The 24,478-nt window shown below is 44.9% G+C and overlaps 1 long non-coding RNA gene across 1 annotated transcript; it reads left to right on the plus strand.

The window, feature by feature from the left end:
* Positions 1 to 713: 713 nt before the first annotated feature.
* LOC124554142 lies at positions 714 to 21,271 on the plus strand. Its single transcript, XR_006968258.1, has 4 exons — positions 714 to 843; positions 12,726 to 13,267; positions 14,580 to 15,595; positions 20,942 to 21,271. It is a non-coding gene; the product is annotated as an uncharacterized LOC124554142 (long non-coding RNA).
* Positions 21,272 to 24,478: the final 3,207 nt, after the last annotated feature.

The following is a 24,478-nucleotide window of genomic DNA, read 5'->3' on the forward strand; positions in this document are numbered from 1 at the left end:
CGTCTTAGATGTGCAGGATCTCTATCCTAAAGGTCTTCACGATCAAGTGAATACACTCTATTTAGAAATTAGAGAAATAAAGTCTCCACCCGTTTCGACGATGTGCACGACGAATGCACTGCAACAAAATGGGCAACTTGGAGAACTGTGTTGAAGGTCTACAATTGTGGCCTCAGTTGGATATACAGCATCGATACCTTGGCGTTGTAATTCAATTGTGACGGCCAAATTTTATGAAATGCTGCTCGACGAAGGTCTGCCTGAACCTCGTATAACTGCAGTGGGTGCTACGTAAAGGCAACGCCTCGTTTCAGAGTCGACGACGACGGCAGCCACGGAGGAAGTGCAGGTGACGAGGCGTGTCTACCTCGGCGCCCCTCCTAGACCTGCCGGACGGAGCCGCGGTGACGCTGGTAGTGGGCGACGCGTGGGCGACGCGTGGGCGGCGCGTGGCCGGGGCCGCCCCGGGGCGGCAGGAGCCGCGTGTCGGGTGCCGGGTTCCAGCACCACGCCCTGGAGTCCAGGTCAGGACTGCCGATGCGGAGGGTCCGGTTCCGAGGCAGCGGCTGGCCCGCTGCAGTCCCTCCAGGGGCCCAGCACCGTCCCTCGGCTGGCAGCAAGCGTGGAATGTCGAGGCTGAGGACCCGGCGTGGGCAGCAGCCGGTGTCCCAGCTGAGCGCAGACCCGTGTTCTGGCAGGCTGGCCCAGCCCACAGCACCAGGTGACGGCCACGTAGAGCTGGGGCGACGCTTTGCTCGACGAGGCCACAGACGCCGTGCTCGGCGACCTGAAAAATGTGGTCACAATGAGTCGGCTGCAGCACGGGTTGCCAGCAGAATCCAGGTAAGCACAAGAAAAGACACTCATCTGTTTCGGCAATGCTAGCTGTGTGTGTGTGTGTGTGTGTTTTCCAAACACCGAGTGTCTCTAAACTGATCTGTGCTGGTTAGCTTTTAAATCAGCTAAGAAATCGTCATTATCAGTTTCACAAGCTGCGACATGGTCGCGAAAAAACACAGTGACCCGTATATGTAATAAGTTTCCTTTAATTTACGTCTACGGTCACAATCTTCTCTGTTATTACCGGTTTCGGTGTTTAATGACCATCATCAGATCTGCAGCAAAAATGGGAAAAATATAAATACACTCGCAAACTGCATACAGCTTAAGAACGATACATAGAGCATATTGAAAAGTAGTACTGACAAAATTTACATTTGTGCACTTTAAACACGAAGAGGGATACCTGTCTCATAAAAACAAAGTCCTAATGCACTGCACCCATAGTGGCATTGTCAACTGTTAAATGCGGAATCACCACCAGCATCGTCAAATACATATAAATCACATCACATCACATGCACGAGTCATGTTGTCACTAAAACTACTGTTTAAAACTAGCTGCCGTGCAGTAGCCGCAAGAGTCTTTCCTTTCATTTGTGGCTCCTTAAGCGATTTGTTTTATGTTGTTTAATATTACCCGGTGCAATATGAAGGTGTTTAATATTTATGTCATTGTCTAGAATATTGGCACTAGAGCATATGTCAACCACTGCTTTTTAACTCTTCATCTTTTTGACAATATTACTTTTGTTGTGTTCTTCTTTTTATGGCTTTTTATTACTGTAACACCTTTATACTTCACAAGCTTATTACAGACTTTAACTATTGTATCCCCCCTTTTATTTTCGCTGTTTCAATTAATTATTGAAAAATAGTGTATACTGACATTAGCGACATCTGTTCAACTTACTACTCACACATCTTGTGGCTACTGTGCGGCAGCTTGTTTTAAACAGTAGTTTTGCTGACAACTTGACTCGTGCATGTGATGTGATTTATATGTATTTGACGATGCTGGTGGTGATTCCGAATTTAACATTTGACAATGCCAATATGGCTGCAGTGCATTAGGACTTTGTTTTAATGAGACAGGTATGCCTCTTCATATTTAAAGTGCACAAATGTAAATTTTGTCAGCACTACTTTTCAATATGCTCTATGTACTGTTCTTAAGCTGTATACAGTTTGCAAGTGTATTTATATTTTTCCCATTTTTGCTGCAGATCTGATGATGGTCATTAAAGACCGAAACCGGTAATCTGTTAACCAGAAAAGATTGTGACCATAGACGTAAATTAAAGGAAACTTATCATTATCAGTGATCTGCCCAAAGGCAGGTTTTCACACGGTAACTCTCCAAGCTCTCCTGTCTCCTGCCATCCACTTCAGGTCCACAAATTTCCACTTCCCTTTACGTTGTCTATACCATATTGCATCTCATTCTTCCACTCCCACGAAGGAGACATTCCAAAGCGTCTGCCGGTAGGCACTCCTTTCACATCCAATATTCCATCCAGTTGTTCCTCCTTCGTCTTATAACCAGCAGCTATCTTCTCCTCTCGATAACACTTTCCAACACTGTTTTGTTATTTAGTCTTTCCATTAGCTTATCCTCTCCATTCTCCTCCACATTACTATCTCGAGAGGTTCTAGCCTTTTCTCTTTCTCTTGTGTCGTTCTTCATGTTTCTGCTCTTTAGAGTGCTACACTCCAGAGGAAACACTTGCCAAGTCTTGTCCTCAGACTTTTATCCAGTTAGCCACATAATAATGTCCTCTTTCTACTGAATGCCTCCTTTGTGATAGTAATGTGAATTTTCAGCTCCTGATGGGATATGAAATCTCCTGCATTCGTACTTCCGAGAAGTGTAATATTCTCACTTGCCTAATAAAAACTTGTCCTATAGTAATATGTGCCAATCATCAGGAAATCTGTGCTACCCTGTGTCAGATGTTGTCGTGTGATGCTCACGAGACACATATTGTCACCTCCAGACAGTCACCCACACAGGTACCCTGTCAAAGAACTCCTTACTGCATTGCATGAATGTTGTTCCCGATTGAGGCTGACAAATAACTGGGAGGTGTGGGATAACAGAGCAGAAACGGCACATCACTTGCGAGTTCGGACAGTTTGGGTTTCGATACTGTCAGCATGCACCTTAGCGTCTATCACTGCTGGGATGGATTGTAGGAGCACTGCGCCTCGGTTCTCTTTCGACTGGTGTGTCTTTCTCTCAGGTGACAGTTCACACCCACTAGACTACGGGTGAGTCGGTAAGCAGATCGCCGTCACCGGTGACGGACCTGTGCAAGTAACGGGTGCGGAAATGTGTAGAAACTGAGGAAACTAATCTGCTGCAATCATCTGGGAGTGTCACGTAATGGGAACGGTGATTCGGGAAATGTGTGAATATGAATCGAGTAATGAGAAACACGACATAATCTTCACATGGATCTTCTAGCTGCATAACGACAACTACATTCGTGATCTCCTCGGGAGATATAAGTAGGGAGAAGCAATATACACTCCTGGAAATGGAAAAAAGAACACATTGACACCGGTGTGTCAGACCCACCATACTTGCTCCGGACACTGCGAGAGGGCTGTACAAGCAATGATCACACGCACGGCACAGCGGACACACCAGGAACCGCGGTGTTGGCCGTCGAATGGCGCTAGCTGCGCAGCATTTGTGCACCGCCGCCGTCAGTGTCAGCCAGTTTGCCGTGGCATACGGAGCTCCATCGCAGTCTTTAACACTGGTAGCATGCCGCGACAGCGTGGACGTGAACCGTATGTGCAGTTGACGGACTTTGAGCGAGGGCGTATAGTGGGCATGCGGGAGGCCGGGTGGACGTACCGCCGAATTGCTCAACACGTGGGGCGTGAGGTCTCCACAGTACATCGATGTTGTCGCCAGTGGTCGGCGGAAGGTGCACGTGCCCGTCGACCTGGGACCGGACCGCAGCGACGCACAGATGCACACCAAGACCGTAGGATCCTACGCAGTGCCGTAGGGGACCGCACCGCCACTTCCCAGCAAATTAGGGACACTGTTGCTCCTGGGGTATCGGCGAGGACCATTCGCAACCGTCTCCATGAAGCTGGGCTACGGTCCCGCACACCGTTAGGCCGTCTTCCGCTCACGCCCCAACATCGTGCAGCCCGCCTCCAGTGGTGTTGCGACAGGCGTGAATGGAGGGACGAATGGAGACGTGTCGTCTTCAGCGATGAGAGTCGCTTCTGCCTTGGTGCCAATGATGGTCGTATGCGTGTTTGGCGCCGTGCAGGTGAGCGCCACAATCAGGACTGCATACGACCCAGGCACACAGGGCCAACACCCGGCATCATGGTGTGGGGAGCGATCTCCTACACTGGCCGTACACCACTGGTGATCGTCGAGGGGACACTGAATAGTGCACGGTACATCCAAACCGTCATCGAACCCATCGTTCTACCATTCCTAGACCGGCAAGGGAACTTGCTGTTCCAACAGGACAATGCACGTCCGCATGTATCCCGTGCCACCCAACGTGCTCTAGAAGGTATAAGTCAACTACCCTGGCCAGTAAGATCTCCGGATCTGTCCCCCATTGAGCATGTTTGGGACTGGATGAAGCGTCGTCTCACGCGGTCTGCACGTCCAGCACGAACGCTGGTCCAACTGAGGCGCCAGGTGGAAATGGCATGGCAAGCCGTTCCACAGGACTACATCCAGCATCTCTACGATCGTCTCCATGGGAGAATAGCAGCCTGCATTGCTGCGAAAGGTGGATATACACTGTACTAGTGCCGACATTGTGCATGCTCTGTTGCCTGTGTCTATGTGCCTGTGGTTCTGTCAGTGTGATCATGTGATGTATCTGACCCCAGGAATGTGTCAATAAAGTTTCCCCTTCCTGGGACAATGAATTCACGGTGTTCTTGTTTCAATTTCCAGGAGTGTATATTCGATAGCTCATCCGGAAACGCACCCTTTCGAAACCTGGACAGCAAGCTACACCGCGATGCAGAGCGCCTCTCTTGCAGAGTCTGCCACTTGAGTTTGCTAAACATCTCCGTAACGCTATCACGCTTACCAAATAACCCTGTGACGAAACGCGCCGATCTTCTTTGGATCTTCCCTATCTACTCTGTCAACCCGACCTGGTACGGATCCCACACTGACGAGCAATACGCAAGTATAGGTCGAACGAGTGTTTTGTAAGCCACCTCCTTTGTTGATGGACTACATTTTCTAAGGACTCTCCCAATGAATCTCAACCTGGTACCCGCCTTACCAACAATTAATTTTATATGATCATCCCACTTCAAATCGTTCCGCACGCATACTCCCAGATATTTTACAGAAGTAACTGCTACCAGTGTTTGTTCCGCTATCATATAATCATACAACAAAGGATTCTTCTTTCTATGTATTCGATATACATTACATTTGTCTATGTTAAGGGTCAGTTGCCACTCCCTGCACCAACTGCCTATCCGCTGCAGATCTTCCTGCATTTCGCTACAATTTTCTAATGCTGCAACTTCTCTGTATACTACAGCATCATCCGCGAAAAGCCGCATGGAACTTCCGACACTATCTACTAGGTCATTTATATATATTGTGAAAAGCAGTGGTCCCATAACAGTCCCCTGTGGTACGCCAGACGTTACTTTGTCTGTACACGTATATCCGTTGAGAACAACATGCTGTGTTCTGTTTGCTAAAAACTCTTCAATCCAGCCACACAGTTGGCTCTTACTTTGTTTATCAGGCTACAGTGCGGAACTGTATCGAACGCCTTCCGGAAGTCAAGGAAAATGGCATCTACCTGGGCTCCTGTATCTAATATTTTCTGGGTCTCATGAACAAATAAAGCGAGTTGGGTCTCACACGATCGCTGTTTCCGGAATCCATGTTGAGTAGATTCTGCGTTTCCAGAAACGACATGGTACGCGAGCAAAGAAACATGTTCTAAAATTCTACAACAGATCGATGTCAGCGATATAGGCCTATAGTTTTGCGCATCTGCTAGACGACCCTTCTTGAAAACTGGAGCTACCTGTGCTCTTTTCCAATCATTTGGAACCTTCTGTTCCCCTAGAGACTTGCGGTACACGACTGTTAGAAGGGGGGCAAGTTCTTTCGCGTACTCCGTGTAGAATCGAATTGGTATCCCGTCAGGTCCAGAGGACTTTCCTCTGTTGAGTGATTCCAGTTGCTTTTCAATTCCTCGGACACTTATTTCGATGTCAGCCACTTTTTTGTTCGTACGAGGATTTAGAGAAGGAACTGCAGTGCGGTCTTCCTCTGTGAAACAGCTTTGGAAAAAAGTGTTTAGTATTTCAGCTTTACGTGTGTCATCCTCTGTTTCAATGCCATCATCATCCCGGAGTGTCTAGATATGCTGTTTCGAGCCACTTACTGATTTAACGTAAGACCAGAACTTGCTAGGATATTCTGTCAAGTCGGTATATAGAATTTTATTTTCGAATTCACTGAACGCTTCACGCATAGCCCTCCTTACGCTAACTTTGACATCGTTTAGCTTCTGTTTGTCTGAGAGGTTTTGGCTGCGTTTAAACTTGCAGTGAAGCTCTCTTTGCTTTCGCAGTAGTTTCCTAACTTTGTTGTTGAACCACGGGGGGTTTTTCCCGTCTCTAACAGTTTTATTGGGGACGCACCAGTCTAAAACGCATTTTACGATTGCCTTGAACTTTTTCCATAAACACTTAACATTGTCAATGTCGGAAGAGAAATTTTCGTTTTGATCTGTTAGGTAGTCTGAAATCTGCCTCCTATTACTCTTGCTAAACAGATAAACCTTCCTCCCGTTTTTAAAATTCCTATTTACTTCCATATTCAGGGATGCTGCAACGGCCTTATGATCACTGATTCCCTGTTCTGCACTTACAGAGTCGAAACGTTCGGGTCTGTTTGTTATCAGTAGGTCCAAGACGTTATCTCCACGAGTCGGTTCTCTGTTTAATTGCTCGAGGTAATTTTCGGATAGTGCACTCAGTATAATGTCACTCGATGCTCTGTCCCTACCACCCGTCCTAAATATCTGTGTCCCAGTCTATATCTCGTAAATTGAAATCTGCACCTAAGACTATAACATGCTGAGGAAATTTATGTGAAATGTATTCCAGATTTTCTCTCAGTTGGTCTGCCACTAATGCTGCATTGTCAAACACATTGCCACGAGCCTTGCCTTCGTACATTAGCTTTGGATGGCTGTGGATTTGATTTCAAGACGTTGTCTTGCAACATGTGAGCAGTACAGCCGTCTGAAATGTGACAGAGTGCTAATGTTAAGTCATATCAGACTAACGTCATGTATGTTATGTATGAGCCCCTTTATTCCCCTCAGTACTGCAGCCTCCTGCCTCACTTGCAGGTAGCACCACAAGGGAGGGAGTGAATGAAGTGGATGGCTGAGGTGGTTGTTAAGTATAAATCCCCACCCCACCTCAGGAGACTTCGTGTACGTGTACATACACCTGCATATAAAAAACCTTTTTTGCTCTACTGTAAATTACGTAACAGCGAACTGAGAGTGAGAAAAACTTAGGATAATGTAATAAATTCGTAATTGATATGAATATGTTCATGTTCATGTCATTTTCAATACTTTGCATCAAAACAGTAGACTAATGGAGATGAGCGAGAAGTTTGCATGAAGTGGCTGAGAGATGTTTCTTAAGTACTGATGTTGTTTTATTTCTGTGAGGCCACTGCAGTCTCATTTTGGAGGGGTGAAGATTTTTTTTGCTTTTTGGTGGTTAGAGCTGACTGCTGCAGTAAGTGGTAGCAATCACATAAATTAGTGATGGTTTTGTAACTTTTTTAATTCATAGAAAAAATGTATTTAACAATGAACTTTGAATGAATGTGATACATTACAATAACAGAACTGCTAACAAGAGAATTTTAGCTCTCTGAAAGCAAAGAACAAAATACACACTGTGTTTTATAAATACAGATGCTAATATTAAACAAGAAATTAATTTCATGGACTACAGCAGATATGCCCATAATGTCATGAACAGTACTGAGAGCTCATTCTAAGAACATTTTTTTGGCTGTATACAGTCGTCTATTTTTGTTAAGGTGTTGCTTTTAGATGGTTGTTAAGATTTTGCAGTTGGTGAGTACACATCAGTTCACAGCGGTCATTGCCACCTGCCCAGTAGTAGTACGTGGTACCTGTGAAATCCAGCAATATCACTTACTTGGTAGCTTACCCAAGAGTGTATGAATGTCTGTACTGAATGTCAAAAAATGAACACATACTCGTGCTGTACGAGGTGGAACAGAGGATGTGTAGAGCCAGGTAATGCAGGAATAAAGTCAATTGAAACCATCCTCTTGTCCGTACCATCACTGGTGCTGTGGTAATGTGAGACCAGTACCAACAGTTCCTAGTTGACAGCACATATGTTAGTCAGATGGATGCCATCTTCTCTACATTTTGTGGTAACACGGTAGGATGTCGTTGTATAGGCATTTGTCAGGTGTGTTGATAAGGAGCATCGGTCTCCCTGTGACACTTTGGTTGATGAAAGATGTCATACTGAAGCAATACAGGCATTAGTATCAGATGGTCAGTTGACTGTGGGAGCATTGTAATATACACAACTAGTTGTCAAGAGCAAAGCAATACAGTCTCCAGTCGTAAAATATCGTAGTTTGCCGCAGTAAGTGCAAATGTAAGGATGGTAAGTAGTTGAGTGAAATGAGGCTATAGTTGTTTGTGGTTTTTTAAGCATTGCGATGGATCCCCATCCGGAATGACTTCATGATTGAGAGACTACAGTGTTTTTTTTGTTCGCGTATCATGTCGTTTCTCGAAGCCCAGAATCTACTCTGTAAGAATCAACATGGATTCCGGAAACAGCGATCGTGTGAGACCCAACTCGCTTTGTTTGTTAATGGGACTCACAAAATATTAGATACAGGCTCCCAGGTAGATGCAATTTTCCTTGACTTCCGGAAGGCGTTCGATACAGTTCCGCACTGTCGCCTGATAAACAAAGTAAGAGCCTACGGAATATCAGACCAGCTGTGTGGCTGGATTGAAGAGATTTCAGCAAACAGAACACGGCATGTTGTTCTCAATGGAGAGACGGCTACAGACGTTAAAGTACCCTCTGGCGTGCCACAGTGGAGTGTTATGGGACCATTCCTTTTCACAGTATATATAAATGACCTAGTAGATGGTGTCAGAAGTTCCATGCGGCTTTTTGCGGAAGATGCTGTAGTATGCAGAGAAGTTGCAGCATTAGAAAATTGCAGCGAAATGCAGGAAGATCTGCAGCGGATAGGCAGTTGGTGCAGGGAGTGGCAACTGACCCTTAACATAGACAAATGTAATGTATATCGAATACATAGAAAGAAGAATCCTTTGTTGTATGATTATATGATAGCGGAACAAACACTGGTAGCAGTTACTTCTGTAAAATATCTGGGAGTATGCGTACGGAACGATTTGAAGTGGGATGATCATATGTTGTTGTTGTTGTGGTCTTCAGTCCTGAGACTGGTTTGATGCAGCCCTCCATGCTACTCTATCCTCTGCAAGCTTCTTCATCTCCCAGTACCTACTGCAACCCACATCCTTCTGAATCTGCTTAGTGTATTCATCTCTTGGTCTCCCTCTACGATTTTTACCCTCCACGCTGCCCTCCAATACTAAATTGGTGATCCCTTGATGCCTCAGAACATGTCCTACCAACCGATCCCTTCTTCTGGTCAAGTTGTGCCACAAACTTCTCTTCTCCCCAATCCTATTCAATACTTCCTCATTAGTTATATGATCTACCCATCTAATCTTCAGCATTCTTCTGTAGCACCACATTTCGAAAGCTTCTATTCTCTTCTTGTCCAAACTATTTATCGTCCACGTTTCACTTCCATACATGGCTACACTCCATACGAATACTTTCAGAAATGACTTCCTGACACTTAAATCTATACTCGATGTTAACAAATTTCTCTTCTTCAGAAACGCTTTCCTTGCCATTGCCAGCCTACATTTTATATCCTCTCTACTTCGACCATCATCAGTTATTTTGCTCCCCAAATAGCAAAACTCCTTTACTACTTTAAGTGCCTCATTTCCTAATCTAATTCCCTCAGCATCACCCGACTTAATTAGACTACATTCCATTACCCTTGTTTTGCTTTTGTTGATGTTCATCTTATATCCTCCTTTCAAGACACTGTCCATTCCATTCAACTGCTCTTCCAAGTCCTTTGCTGTCCCTGACAGAATTACAATGTCATCGGCGAACCTCAGAGTTTTTATTTCTTCTCCATGAATTTTAATACCTACTCCGAATTTTTCTTTTGTTTCCTTTACTGCTTGCTCAATATACAGATTGAACAACATCGGGGAGAGGCTACAACCCTGTCTTACTCCCTTCCCAACCACTGCTTCCCTTTCATGTCCCTCGACTCTTATAACTGCCATCTGGTTTCTGTACAAATTGTAAATAGCCTTTCGCTCCCTGTATTTTACCCCTGCCACCTTTAGAATTTGAAAGAGAGTACTCCAGTCAACATTGTCAAAAGCTTTCTCTAAGTCTACAAATGCTAGAAACGTAGGTTTGCCTTTCCTTAATCTTTCTTCTAAGATAAGTCGTAAGGTCAGTATTGCCTCACGTGTTCCAGTGTTTCTACGGAATCCAAACTGATCTTCCCCGAGGTTGGCTTCTACTAGTTTTTCCATTCGTCTGTAAAGAATTCGTGTTAGTATTTTGCAGCTGTGACTTATTAAGCTGATAGTTCGGTAATTTTCACATCTGTCAACACCTGCTTTCTTTGGGATTGGAATTATTATATTCTTCTTGAAGTCTGAGGGTATTTCGCCTGTTTCATACATCTTGCTCACCAGATGGTAGAGTTTTGTCAGGACTGGATCTCCCGAGGCCATCAGTAGTTCTAATGGAATGTTGTCTACTCCCGGGGCCTTGTTTCGACTCAGGTCTTTCAGTGCTCTGTCAAACTCTTCACGCAGTATCATATCTCCCATTTCATCTTCATCTACATCCTCTTCCATTTCCATAATATTGTCCTCAAGTACATCGCCCTTGTATAGACCCTCTATATACTCCTTCCACCTTTCTGCTTTCCCTTCTTTCCTTAGAACTGGGTTTCCATCTGAGCTCTTGATATTCATACAAGTCGTTCTCTTATCTCCAAAGGTCTCTTTAATTTTCCTGTAGGCGGTATCTATCTTACCCCTAGTGAGATAGGCCTCTACATCCTTACATTTGTCCTCTAGCCATCCCTGCTTAGCCATTTTGCACTTCCTGTCGATCTCATTTTTGAGACGTTTGTATTCCTTTTTGCCTGTTTCACTTACTGCATTTTTATATTTTCTCCTTTCATCAATTAAATTCAATATTTCTTCTATTACCCAAGGATTTCTACTAGCCCTCGTCTTTTTACCTACTTGATCCTCTGCTGCCTTCACTACTTCATCCCTCAAAGCTACCCATTCTTCTTCTACTGTATTTCTTTCCCCCATTCCTGTCAATTGTTCTCTTATGCTCTCCCTGAAACTCTGTACAACCTCTGGTTCTTTCAGTTTATCCAGGTCCCATCTCCTTAAATTCCCACCTTTTTGCAGTTTCTTCAGTTTTAATCTACAGGTCATAACCAATAGATTGTGGTCAGAGTCCACATCTGCCCCTGGGAATGTCTTACAATTTAAAACCTGGTTCCTAAATCTCTGTCTTACCATTATATAATCTATCTGATACCTTCTAGTATCTCCAGGGTTCTTCCATGTATACAACCTTCTTTCATGATTCTTAAACCAAGTGTTAGTTATGATTATGTTGTGCTCTGTGCAAAATTCGACCAGGCGGTTTCCTCTTTCATTTCTGTCCCCCAATCCATATTCACCTACTATGTTTCCTTCTCTCCCTTTTCCTACACTCGAATTCCAGTCACCCATGACTATTAAATTTTCGTCTCCCTTCACAATCTGAATAATTTGTTTTATTTCATCATACATGTCTTCAATTTCTTCGTCATCTGCAGAGCTAGTTGGCATATAAACTTGTACTACTGTAGTAGGCGTGGGCTTCGTATCTATCTTGGCCACAATAATGATCATATAAAATTAATTATTGGTAAGGCAGGTACCAGGTTGAGATTCATTGGGAGAGTCCTTAGAAAATGTAGTCCATCAACAAAGGAGATGGCTTACAAAACACTCGTTCGACCTATACTTGAGTATTGCTCGTCAGTGTGGGATCCGTACCGGGTCGGGTTGACGGAGGAGATAGAGAAGATCCAAAGAAGAGCGGCGCGTTTCATCACAGGGTTATTTGGTAAGCGTGAGAGCGTTACAGAGATGTTTAGCAAACATCGTGGTGTAGCTTGCTGTCTAGGCTTCGTTAGGGTTCGTTTCTGGATGAGGTATCGAATATATTGCTTTCCCTTACTTATACCTCCCGAGGAGATCACGAATGTAAAACTAGAGAAATTCTAGCGCGCACGGAGGCTTTCCGGCAGTCGTTCTTCCCGCGAACCGTACACGACTGGAACAGGAAAGGGAGGTAATGATAGTGGCACATAATGTACCCTCCGCCACACACCGTTGGGTGGCTTGCGTAGTATAAATGTAGATGTAGATGTAGTTAGAAATTAAACAAATGAAGTGTCTGGCCCCTCTGAGGACGTGCAAGGTGAGGGCACTGCTACTAAATAGGCAACTTCAAAAACTGTGTTGAAGGTTTACAGCTGTGGCATCAGTCGGACACAGCGAGGATACCTTTCTGTTGTAATTCACCTGCGACGGACAAATTTTATGAAATGCTCTGTACGCCTGTGTCTCGTATAACTACTGAGGATATGTAAAGCAAATACATCGTTTCAGAAACGAACACGAAACCGGCCACGAAGAAAGCTCAGGGGACCACAAGTGTGGAGGCGGGCGGCCCTCTAGGGGCGGGTGACGGCGCCGCGGTGGCGCTCTGCTGCCAGTCGTCGGCACGTGGCTGACGGAGCACCGGCCTGTCCCGGAGGCCGGGATGCCTGGTTCCGGCAGGTCACCTCACAGTCTGGTGGTGGCCCCGTCAGGCGTGGAGAGTACAGCGCTGAGGCAGCTGCTGGTGCACCCCTACACTGTGCACTCACTCCAGCTGCCCAGCACGGCCTCTCAGCTGGTTGCTGCAGCCAGCAAGTGCGGTGTGTCGAGCCCGAAGACCCGGTGTGAGCAGCAGCTGGCAACTCAGTCGGCCACAGCTGTTGTGGCAGAGTGACACAGCTGCCCCAGCCTCAGGCGGTCACGCATGTGCACATAAAGCCTCATACACACCAGGTGATGGCCACGTGAAGCTGGGCTGGTGCAGTGCTCGGTGAGCCCAGAGACGTCGTCAGAGTGAGTCGGAAGCTCCACGAGTCGCCAGCAGAATCCAGGTAACTACCAGACACTCGTCTGTGTTTGGTAATGCTGCGTGTCCGCATGCGTGTGTGTGTGTGTGTCTGTGTGCGTATTTTACTGTTTGTTGCTGAGTTTCCATACTGTGCCTGTGCTGTGAAATACACCTTTATTGTTGCCTCAAAAGACATCTGCTGGTTGCCCACAGTGCTTTCATTGCTTTCTCATGTCAAACTGAACAAATCTCTAGATTAATCTGTGTTTATTAACGCTTAAATTAGCTACAAAACTCATTATCATCAGTGTTCAGCCCAAAGGCACGTTTTCATGTGGTAATTCTCCATTCTCTCCTGTCTCCTGCCATCCCCTTCAGGTCCACTAATTTTCCACTTTGTATCTATCATGTTGTATCTAATCCTTCCACTCAATATGTTCCCACGAACGAGACCTTCCAAACCGTTTGTTTGTGGGCATGCTCTTCACATCAGATGTTCCATTCAGTTAGTCTTCCTTTCTCTTATGACCTGCTGCAGTCCTCTCCTCTCACAGACACTTTCCGTCACTCTTTCCGTTACTTAGTCTTTCCGTCAGCTTATCCTCTCACTTCTCCTCCACATCTGAAAAGCTTCTAGCGTTTTCTCATTCTCTCTGGTCACTCTCCATATTTCCGCTCCATCGAGTGCTACGCTCTGGCGTACACACTTGGCAGGTCTTTTCCACAGACCTTTATCCCATTTGGCACATAATAATAACTTATTTTTTTGAATGCCATCTCGGCTATAGCAGTGTCAGTTTTCACCTCCCGATGGCATCCGAAGTCCTCAGTAATCGTACTTCCGAGCTATATATTCCTCTTCTTGCCTAATAAAAACTTATCCTATCTCAATATGTACGAATCATCTGGATATCTGTGTTATCCTGTGTCAGATGTTATAGTTCTGATGCTCATGAGACAGTCTCCACCCATTCTGAGGACATGTGCACAATGAGGGCACTGTAACAAAAAAAATGGCTCTGAGCACTATGGGACTTAACTTCTGAGGTCATCAGTCCCCTAGAACTTAGAACTACTAAAACCTAACTAACGTAAGGACATCACACACACACATGCCCGAGGCAGGATTCAAACCTGCGACCACAGTGGTCGCGCGGTTCCAGACTGTAGCGCCTAGAACCACTCAGCCACCCCAGGCGGGGCACTGAAGGTTTACAGTTAGTCACCTGTGACATCAGTTGGACACAGCAAGGTTACCTTTGTGTTTTAATTCAACTGTGATGGGCAAATTTTATGAAATGCTGTACTTCATGTGTCTATTGTGGGTGCTATATAAAGGCAGCGCTTTGTTCCAGAATCGACCTCGGAGGCAGCAGTGAAGGAAGTTCAGGAGACCACAAATATGGACACCCTCCCATATGCGAGTGACGCTGGCAGTGGATGACGTGTGGCTGGTGGACACGAGGCTCTTCCTGTGGCCAGGAGTTCTGCGTCTGATGCCACATTCCGACGTGACACCCTGGTGGCTGGTGGTGGCACGATCAGCCTCTCTGACGTGGAGCGTCCACTGCTGAGGCAGCTGCTGGCCCACTGCTGTACCCTGCAGACCCCCAGCTGCCCAGCACGGCCTCTCAGCTTCGGGCTGCTGCCAGTAAGTGTGGAGTGTCCAGCCTGACGTCCCAGTGAACGCGAGCCCGCAGCTCGGCTTGCCGTGGAGAACACGGTGGCCGCACTCGTTCTGGCACAGCCGCCCCCGCCTCAGGCAGGCCGCCAGTGCCCTCATAAAGGCTCACACTCACCTGGTGACGGCCATGCAGAGTCGGGCTGATGCAGTGTCCAGTGAGACCCGAGACGAGCTCTAAGTGAGTCGGCTGCTTCACAAGTCGGCACTCATTCTGGCACAGCCGCCCCCGCCTCAGGCAGGCCGCCAGTGCCCTCATAAAGGCTCACACTCACCTGGTGATGGCCATGCAGAGCCGGGCTGATGCAGTGTCCAGTGAGACCCGAGACGAGCTGTAAGTGAGTCGGCTGCTTCACAAGTCGGCACTCATTCTGGCACAGCCGCCCCCGCCTCAGGCAGGCCGCCAGTGCCCTCATAAAGGCTCACACTCACCAGGTGACGCCCATGCAGCGCTAGGCTGATGCAGTGTCCAGTGAGACCCGAGACGAGCTCTAAGTGAGTCGGCTGCTTCACAAGTCGGCACTCGTTCTGGCACAGCCGCCCCCGCCTCAGGCAGGCTGCCAGTGCTCTCATAAAGGCTCACACTCACCAGGTGATGGCCATGCAGAGCCGGGCTGATGCAGTGTCCAGTGATACCCAAGACGAGCTCTAAGTGAGTCGGCTGCTTCACAAGTCGGCAGCAGAATCCAGGTAAGCACGAGACGAGACACTCGTCTTTGTTTGGTAATGCTGTGTGCGTGTGTGTGTTTGTGCATATTCCGAACATGCAGTGTTTGCCAGTGATTTTCCATATTCTGTCTGTGCTGTGAAATACACCTTTATTGATGCCTGCAGAGTATGTTTCCTGGTAGCCCAGTAGTTTCATTGCTTTCTCATGTAAGGTTGCACATATCTACTAAATTTAGCTGTATCTGTTTGCACTTAAATTAGCTAGAAACTCATCATAATCAGAGTTCTGCCCGAAAGCAGGGTTTCATGTGGTAATTCTCCATGCTCTCCAGTGTCCTACCATCCCCATCAGGTCCTGGATTTCCACTTCCCTTTACTTCTCTGTCACCTTGTATCTCATCCTTCCACTCACTCCTACCACAGATGAGACATTCCAGTGTATCTTTTAGCCGCCAGCCCCTACTCATTGAATGTTCCATCCAGTTTGTCTGTCTTATAACCGGTTTCTTGCCAACGCTTTCCAACACTCTTTTGTTATTTAGTCTTTCCATCAGCTTATCCTCTCAATTCTCCTCCACATTCACATCTCAAAATTTTTTGCCTCTTTTCATTTTCTCATGTCCTTGCCCATGTTTCCACTCCACAGAGCACTACATTCCAGAGCAGACACTTTCCAAGTCTCTCCCTCAGACCTTTACACAATTTGCCAAATAATAATGTCCTCTTTCTATTGAATGCCGCCTCCTCTACAGCAATGGGAGTTTTCACCTCCTGATGGCATCTCAAGTCTCCAGTAAGCGTACTTTCAAGATATACATTGTTATTACTTGGCTAATGAAAACCTGTCCTATCGTAACATGTGCCAATCACCTGGGAAACTGTTGTACCGTGTCTCAGATGTTATAGTCTGAACACATGAGGCAGTCACCCACACATCTCCAAGCACTCACCCACACATACACCCAGTCAAAGAAGTGCTGTCTGCATTGTAGGGACTTTCTTCTTGGTTCTCAAATGAGTGGAAGGTGTGGGATAACGAGTAAGTTCGTGTACTGACACGTTCCATGACCTTGGAGATTTGCTCCTCAATTTGGTCCTACGGAACTTGACGTGTACAATAAATAAATAAAAGCCATGTCACTTGCCAGTTCGGACTGTTTTGGTTTCGATACTGTAAGGATGCATCTAAGCGTCTATCATCACTGAGATCGATTGTAAGAGCAGTGCGACGGGGTTCTCGTTTGCTTGTTGCGTTTTTCTCTCAGTTAACTGTTGACACCAAGTAGACTATGGGTGAGTCGGTAAGCAGTTGGCTGTCATACATGATGGATCCATGGAAGTAACAGTCGCGAAAATATGTAGAAACTGTGATAAAAACTGAGGCAATTAATGTGCTGCAATCGTCAGGGTGCATCAGGTAATGGAAATGGTGATTCGTGAAATGTGTGAATATGAGTCATCAGATACGTTACATAATCCACACATGGATTTTCTAGCTGCATAATGAGTATTACATTGTCAAACACATTGCCACGAGCCTTGCTTGGTACATATTAGTGAATGGCTGTGGATATGACCTCAAGACATTGTGACGCAACGTTTGAACAGTGTAGCCATGTGAAACGTGACAGAATATACACGTCAAGTCATATCAGACTAATGTGACGTGTGTTGGTAGCGTGTTGACCCCTTTATCCCCCTCAGAACTGCAGGCTTACTGCAGCCACGTCCTAGCTTGCTTGCAGTGGACACTACAAGGGAAGGAGTGAGAGAACTTGTTGGTGGAGGTGAGTGAAGTTATGCAATGCGTTCAATGATGTAAATCCGCACTGCACCTCACAAGATTTTGCTTATAAGTGACTGATCTACTCCTGCATATAAAAATCTTTGTAACTTCAACTTTTGTTATTGTAATGTAAATTACATATTCGCCAACTGACAGTATGAAATACTTGGGATGATGTAATAAATGCCTAATTAATACCAGTATTTATGTTTATGTCATTTTTATTACTACATCAAAGCAGAAAGCTAATGGAGATGAGCCAAAAGTTTGCACGAAGCGTCTGACTGACATTTCTTAACTACTGATGTTTTATTTCTGTCAGGATACTACTGACTCTTTTTGGAAAGGTGACAATTTTTTCTTTTTTTTTTCTTTTTTGTCGTTGAATGTGAGAGCTGCAGTAAGTGGTAGCAATCATCTAAGTTAGTGATGGTTTTATTACCCTCTTTTGATAGAAAAAATATATTTAACAAAGAACTGTGGATGAATGTGATACACTTTAATAATAGAACTGCTAATCAGAGATCTTAGAGCACTCTGAAAGCAAAGAACTAAAGTAGATACTCTGTTTCAAAAAAGTAAACGTACCAATACCTAACAAGAAATTAATTTAAAGTAGATACACCTGTAATACACTGAACAGTACCGAGAGGTCATTCTAACAACATATTTTTGGCTGTATACAGTCGTGTATTTTTGTCAAGGAGTTACTTTTCGATAGTCATTAAGAGTTTGGAGTTGGTGAGTATGCATCAGTGCACAGCAGTCTTTTCTGCCTGCCCAGAATTGTCAGTAGTGCGTCATACCTGTGAAATCCAGGAATATCAGTTACTTAGTAGCTTATCCAAGAGTGTTTGTTCACAATGACTGTACTGAGCGTCAATAAATGAAGACTTGCTCTTGCTTGCTACGTGAAGAGGAAGAGAGAATATGTTGAGCCAGAATTCGATCATGTAATGCAGGAGCAAAGTCAATTGGAACTATCCTCTTATCAATGTCATCACTCATGGTGTGGCAATGTGAGTCCAGTTCCTAGATGATAGCACATACGTTTCTGAGATGGATGCCGTCTACAGTATTAGTTCCTCAACATTTTGTGGTACGTGTGGTAGGATGTGGTTGTATTGGCATTCATCAAGAGTGTCGATAAGCAGCTACAGTCTGACTGTGGCAGTTTCCCTGACGTAACAATTCCCAGTGAGACAATCCAGACTCGAGTAACACACTGTCAAGGCAACTCCTGCATTCTAACATACACAACTAGTTGTTAACAGCAAAACAATATAGTAAAGTGCCGTAGTTTGCCTCAGTATGTGGAGAATTATGGAGGATAGGTTCTTCAATGAAATGAGGCTACAGCTCTTTACACCTTTTCAATCATTGTGCCTAATCTCCATCCTGAAAGACTTCATCATCAAGTGACTACACTGTAGATAGAAATTAAAGACTGAAGTCTGCATCCATTCTGACGACATATGCACAATGAGGGCAGTGGAACAAAATGGGCAGCTTTCAAAACTGCATAGGAGATCTACAGCTAGTCACCTGTCGCATCAGTTGGACACAGCAAAGTTACCTCTGTGTCGTAATTCACCTGTAACGGACAGTGGTTACGAGAAGCTGCTTGACAGAGGTCTGTCTGTACCTCCTATAAGTATCGAGAGTGCTGTGTAAAGGCAACGCCTTGTTTCAGAATAGACCATGATGGCAGCCATGAAGAAAGTTGAGGAGACCACAAGTGTTGACCTGGACGCCCTTCTAGATGTGGTGACGCTGCTAGTGGGGCGACTTGCGCCTTGGGACTACATTGCGCTGTCCTGGCAGCCAGGAGCCGTGTATTTGATGCCTGAGTCGAAATAAGGCCCCGAGAGTAGACAACATTCCATTGGAACTACTGACAGCCTTGGGAGAGCCAGTCCTGACAAAACTCTACCATCTGGTGAGCAAGATGTATGAGACAGGCGAAATTCCCTCAGACTTCGAGAAGAATATAATAATTCCAATCCCAAAGAAAGCAGGTGTTGACAGATGTAAAAATTACCGAACTACCAGTTTAATAAGTCACAGCTGCAAAATACTAACGCGAATTCTCTACAGACAAATGGAAAAACTGGTAGAAGCTGACCTCAGGGAAGATTAGTTTGGATTCTGTAGAAATGTTGGAACACGTGAAGCAATACTGACCCTACGACTTATCTTAGAAGAAAGATTAAGGAAAGGCAAACCTACGTTTCTAGCATTTGTAGACTTAGGGAAAGCTTTCGACAATGTTAACTGGAATACTCTGTTTCAAATTTTAAAGGTGGCAGGGGTAAAATACAGGGAGCGAAAGGCCATTTACAATTTGTACAGAAACCAGATGGCAGTTATAAGATTCGAGGGGCATGAAAGAGAAGCATTGGTTGGGAAGGGAGTGAGACAGGGTTGTAGCCTCTCCCCGATGTTATTCAATCTTTCCATTGTGCAAGCAGTAAAGGAAACAAAAGAAAAATTCAGAGTAGGCATTAAAATCCATGGAGAAGAAATAAAAAGTCTGAGGTTCGCCGATGACACTGTAATTCTGTCAGAGACAGCAAAGCAACTGCAAAAGCAGTTGAACGGAATGGACAGTATCTTGAAAGGAGGATATAAGATGACCATCAACAGAAGCAAAACGTGGATAATGGAATGTAGTCAAATTAAGTCGGGTGATGCTGAGGGAATTAGATTAGGAAATGAGACACTTAAAGTAGTATAGGAGTTTTGCTATTTGGGGAGCAAAATAACTGATGATGGTCGAAGTAGAGAGGATATAAAATGTAAGACTGGCAATGGGAAGGAAAGCGTTTCTGAAGAAGAGAAATTTGTTAACATCGAGTATTGATTTAAGTGTCAGGAAGTCGTTTCTGAAAGTATTTGTATGGGGTGTGGCCATGTATGGCCCTGAAACGTGGACGATAAATAGATTAGACAGGAAGAGAATAGAAGCTTTCGAAATGTGGTGCTACAGAAGAATGCTGAAGATTAGATGGGTAGATCACATAACTAATGAGGAGGTATTGAATAGAATTGGGGAGAAGAGGCGTTTGTGGCACAACTTGAGTAGAAGAAGGATAGTTTGGTAGGACATGTTCTGAGGCGTCAAGGGATCACCAATTTAGTATTGGAGGGCAGCGTGGAGGGTAAAAATCATAGAGGGAGACCAAGAGGTGAATACACTAAGCAGATTCAGAGGGATGTAGGTTGCAGTAGGTACTGGGAGATGAAGAAGCTTGCACAGGATAGAGTAGCATGGAGAGCTGCATCAAACCAGGAGTGAAGACCTCAACAACAAACAACATTAGCTAAAAACTCATCATCATCAGTGTTCTGTGAGAAGGTAGGTTTCCACATGGTAACTCTGCATGCTGTCCTGTCCTCTGCCATCCTCTTCATATCTGCATATTTTCGACTTCCCTTTATGTCATCTACCATCTTGTATCTCGCCCCACGAATGAGACCTTCCAGAGTGTCTGTTAGCAGTCACTCCCTTCTCACCAAATATTCCATCCAGTTCTTCTTCCTTTCTCTTACAACCTGCAGCAGTCTTCTCCTCTCCTCAGGTGTCTGGTCACGGATGGGGCAGAGGAGAACGTCGTGAACGGCTGGCAGGGTGAGAGCAGTCTGCAGTTGGCTGCACGCTGGGCTGGGGCAGCCCCAGCCGTTCCCGACCCCACGACTCTGGACAGGTGGACGCGCAGAGGTGGCGGCTGCGCTGCCCGAGGCAGGAGCCGTCGAGTGACCGGAGGACAACGCCCGTGGACTACGCAAAACAGAGCGACAAGCAGGATCTCGTTAATATGCTAATATATTACCGTCTTATCTTATTAAAGGAAATAAGATTCAGTTCACCATTTATCCTAACTTTTAAAATAAAGACAATAAAAACTTAATCCTTTCTTCACTCATTTCTATCAATCACTCCACGGTGCACATATTTACTCTGGTAACACCGCAGTGAGCGCAACAAGAGACTTCTGTAAACTGACACGAGTAGCCTCTCTACAACACTTCTCTAACAACGTTTACAAAAGCTCAACAACAGTGGAAAAATACTCCTTTAGCAGCAACAGTTCTCCACCTAAACGTTGTTTCCCACCTGGCATACAAAATTTTAAACAACTCGCAGGAGTGCAGGTGAATGACACGTTTGAGAATTGCGAACATTTCGAAAGATGTTTATTTATTTATTTATTTACTGACTGTTCCATGGGACAAAATTAAGGAGACATCTCCATGGTCATGGAACGAGTCAATACATGGAATTATAACACGATAGTAGAAACAGATAAAATGAAATACGAGAAACGTATTCAGGCGACAATTCGTAAGTTTAAATAAAGAAAATCAACAGTGTAACACTGGAATTTGCTTAATTTTTCAGCTCTTCCAGAAGCTCCTCGACAGAATAGAAGGAGTGAGGTGTGAGGAAACTATTCAGTTTAGACTTAAAAGCGTTTGGGCTACTGCTAAGATTTTTCAGTTCTTGTGGTGGCTTATTGAAAATGGATGCAGCAGAATAGTGCACTCCTTTCTGCAGAAGAGTCCAAGAAGTGCACTCCACATGCAGATTTGATTTCTGCCTAGTGTTAACTGAGTGAATGCTGCTAACTCTTGGGAGTAGGCTAATATTGCTAACAACAAACGACGTTAAAGAAAATATATACTGTGAGGGCAATGTCAGAATTCCCAGACTATTGAATAGGGGTCGACAAGAGGTTCTCGAACTTACACCACATATAGCTCGAACAGCCCGTTTTTGAGCCAAAAATACCGTTTTTGAATCAGAAGAATTACCTGAAAAAATAATACCATACGACATAAGCCTATGAAAATATGCGAAGTAGACTACTATTCGTGTTGAAGTGTCACTTATTTCAGATACTGTTCTAATGGTAAATAAAGCAGCATTTAGTTTCTGAACAAGATCCTGAACACGGGCTTTCCACAACAGCTTACTATCTATCTGAACGCGTAGGAAGTTGAACTGTTCCGTCTCGCTTATAATATGCACATTCTGTCTGATCAAAATATCAGTTCTTGTTGAATTGTGAGTTAGAAACTGTAAAAACTGAGTCTTACTGTTATTTAGCATCAAATTATCATCCACAAGCCACAGCCAGTCACCTTCGTGGCACAAGTGATGAAATATTGGCAGTAGAAGACATCGTCTGCCTGCATTTCCATTAGTCGTATGAACGTATTCTCCGCGCTATTTCATTGCTGGAAACTGTTTCCGAGGTGTACATACGGTGCGATGTTAAAGTAGCGTACCCAGACTACTGTAATACAAGCAGTGTAGTTGGAATGAATCTTCCACTCTGATCTCAAACTGAATATACACTTTGTCTGCAGTACAGATGGTACACGATTTCATATGTTTAATTACAATGTGATGTTGGCAGAAACACAAATCAAGGGCCTGCAACTGTATTGCCAGTATGTGTTCAATTATAAAGATTCAGAGACCGACCTCGGATCCTCCTTCCTCCCCCACACGGCTGCCCCGCTGCCGACGTCTGCCACTGGCGTGGGACTCCAGACTGACGTCACAGCACGGTGAACCGAGTGTTGCCACATCCCTCGCTTCCTGTGACCTCCAATCCGGCGTGACGTCGGCAGAGCACCAGCTGGTGGAACGGAGGACTGCGACTTGGACAAACTGTGCAGCTGATGCGGGGAAGAAGCTGCGGATTTGTCCACACAGTCCTGTCATAAAGTGAATATGACTCACGATGTGCAAATAACTGTATCTTTTCGAAAGAATAAAAGCCAGTATCACTCGTAATGTTTTACGGCATTACAATACCGTTGCAAAGAACGTAGCGGTTTGCTAAAACAGAAAAGGCAGTCTCAATCGTCAAACAGGGAGGCCGCTGCCGACTACCGACTAGGGACTCACCGAGGAGTGTGCACACGCACACGTATAGAAGGCCGTAGGACTCGCACACGAGGGAAAAGGAGGGCAATGCGGTGGCGGAGCTGTCGTTTCCGTTCAGGTGATTCGTGTGAAAAGGTGTCCGAAGTGACTAGACTAAAGTGGGGCAATACTGCGCACTTAAGGTTTAAATAGCAATACACTGCAGGAAATGTCATAAATTACAATTAAATTTTAACTGGCATTTCATCTGAATTTTGCCTGTTATATGACAGAGTCCGAAAGTCATAGAAACAACTTAAACTGTAATTCGCACTTAGTAAAAAAAAAAGTAATGCAAATGTGCAGTCTTACCCGACCCTGGGGTAAGAGTGCGTCTCTAGTGGGGTACATTTGCGCATTATTGTCAAACGACAAAACACATGTGTCATTTAGTTCTTCGTCTTTTATTTAATTTATAGCGTACGTAAACGTAACATACCTTGTTTCTCAGCATATAACAGTTACTGTTGATACAACAGTTCACCTAATGAGCGAATGTGGCCCTGTCATCGAAAACATGCAGAAATATTCCTGTCGGACGAAAATCTTTTTAACAGAGATCACAAATGAAGTGTCCAGAACCTTCACAACAACAGCAGGATTTGTGCCACCGCTCCTCGCACTTGAGACATTGAATCCAATCTTCTGTTGGTGGATTATTGTACTTTTCAGTACAGCCTGGACAGTGAAAAGTTTCTGAATTTTCCCTAGACATATTTAAGTTTTGCTTTGCTTTCTTTTTGTTTGCTTGTTCAGAATCAAACAGTTTCCTCTTTGGTTTCTTTATTTCTTCTTCTGTTGATTGGGATTCCAGTTGCTTCTTGAATGGAGTCCCATATACTATTCCAGGCTTCTTTCCTTTCTTCTGTCTTTTTGGCAATCTTTTCTTCTTGGCAAAGAAGTTATTTCTTTGGGGAAACGTAGGTACTTGGTCCTGGTTGTGGTTCATTTGTAGATGTATCCGAAATTTGCCTCTGGAGAGATCCAGTTTCGACTGTGGATGCATCATTAAATTTGTCACTTTGGTCTGTAACAGTCGAAGGCAGGAAATCTTCCTCGGTGAATATGTGACGATCGATTGGATAAATGCCACATATCTCGAACGCCTTTGTTGCCTTCGTCATTGTGGCCGTCCTTTGATAAGCGTTTCCAATCAATTCAGCGATACATTCTTACATAA

Source organism: Schistocerca americana, chromosome 11 (assembly GCF_021461395.2).
Source record: "Schistocerca americana isolate TAMUIC-IGC-003095 chromosome 11, iqSchAmer2.1, whole genome shotgun sequence".
Lineage (NCBI taxonomy): Eukaryota > Metazoa > Arthropoda > Insecta > Orthoptera > Acrididae > Schistocerca > Schistocerca americana.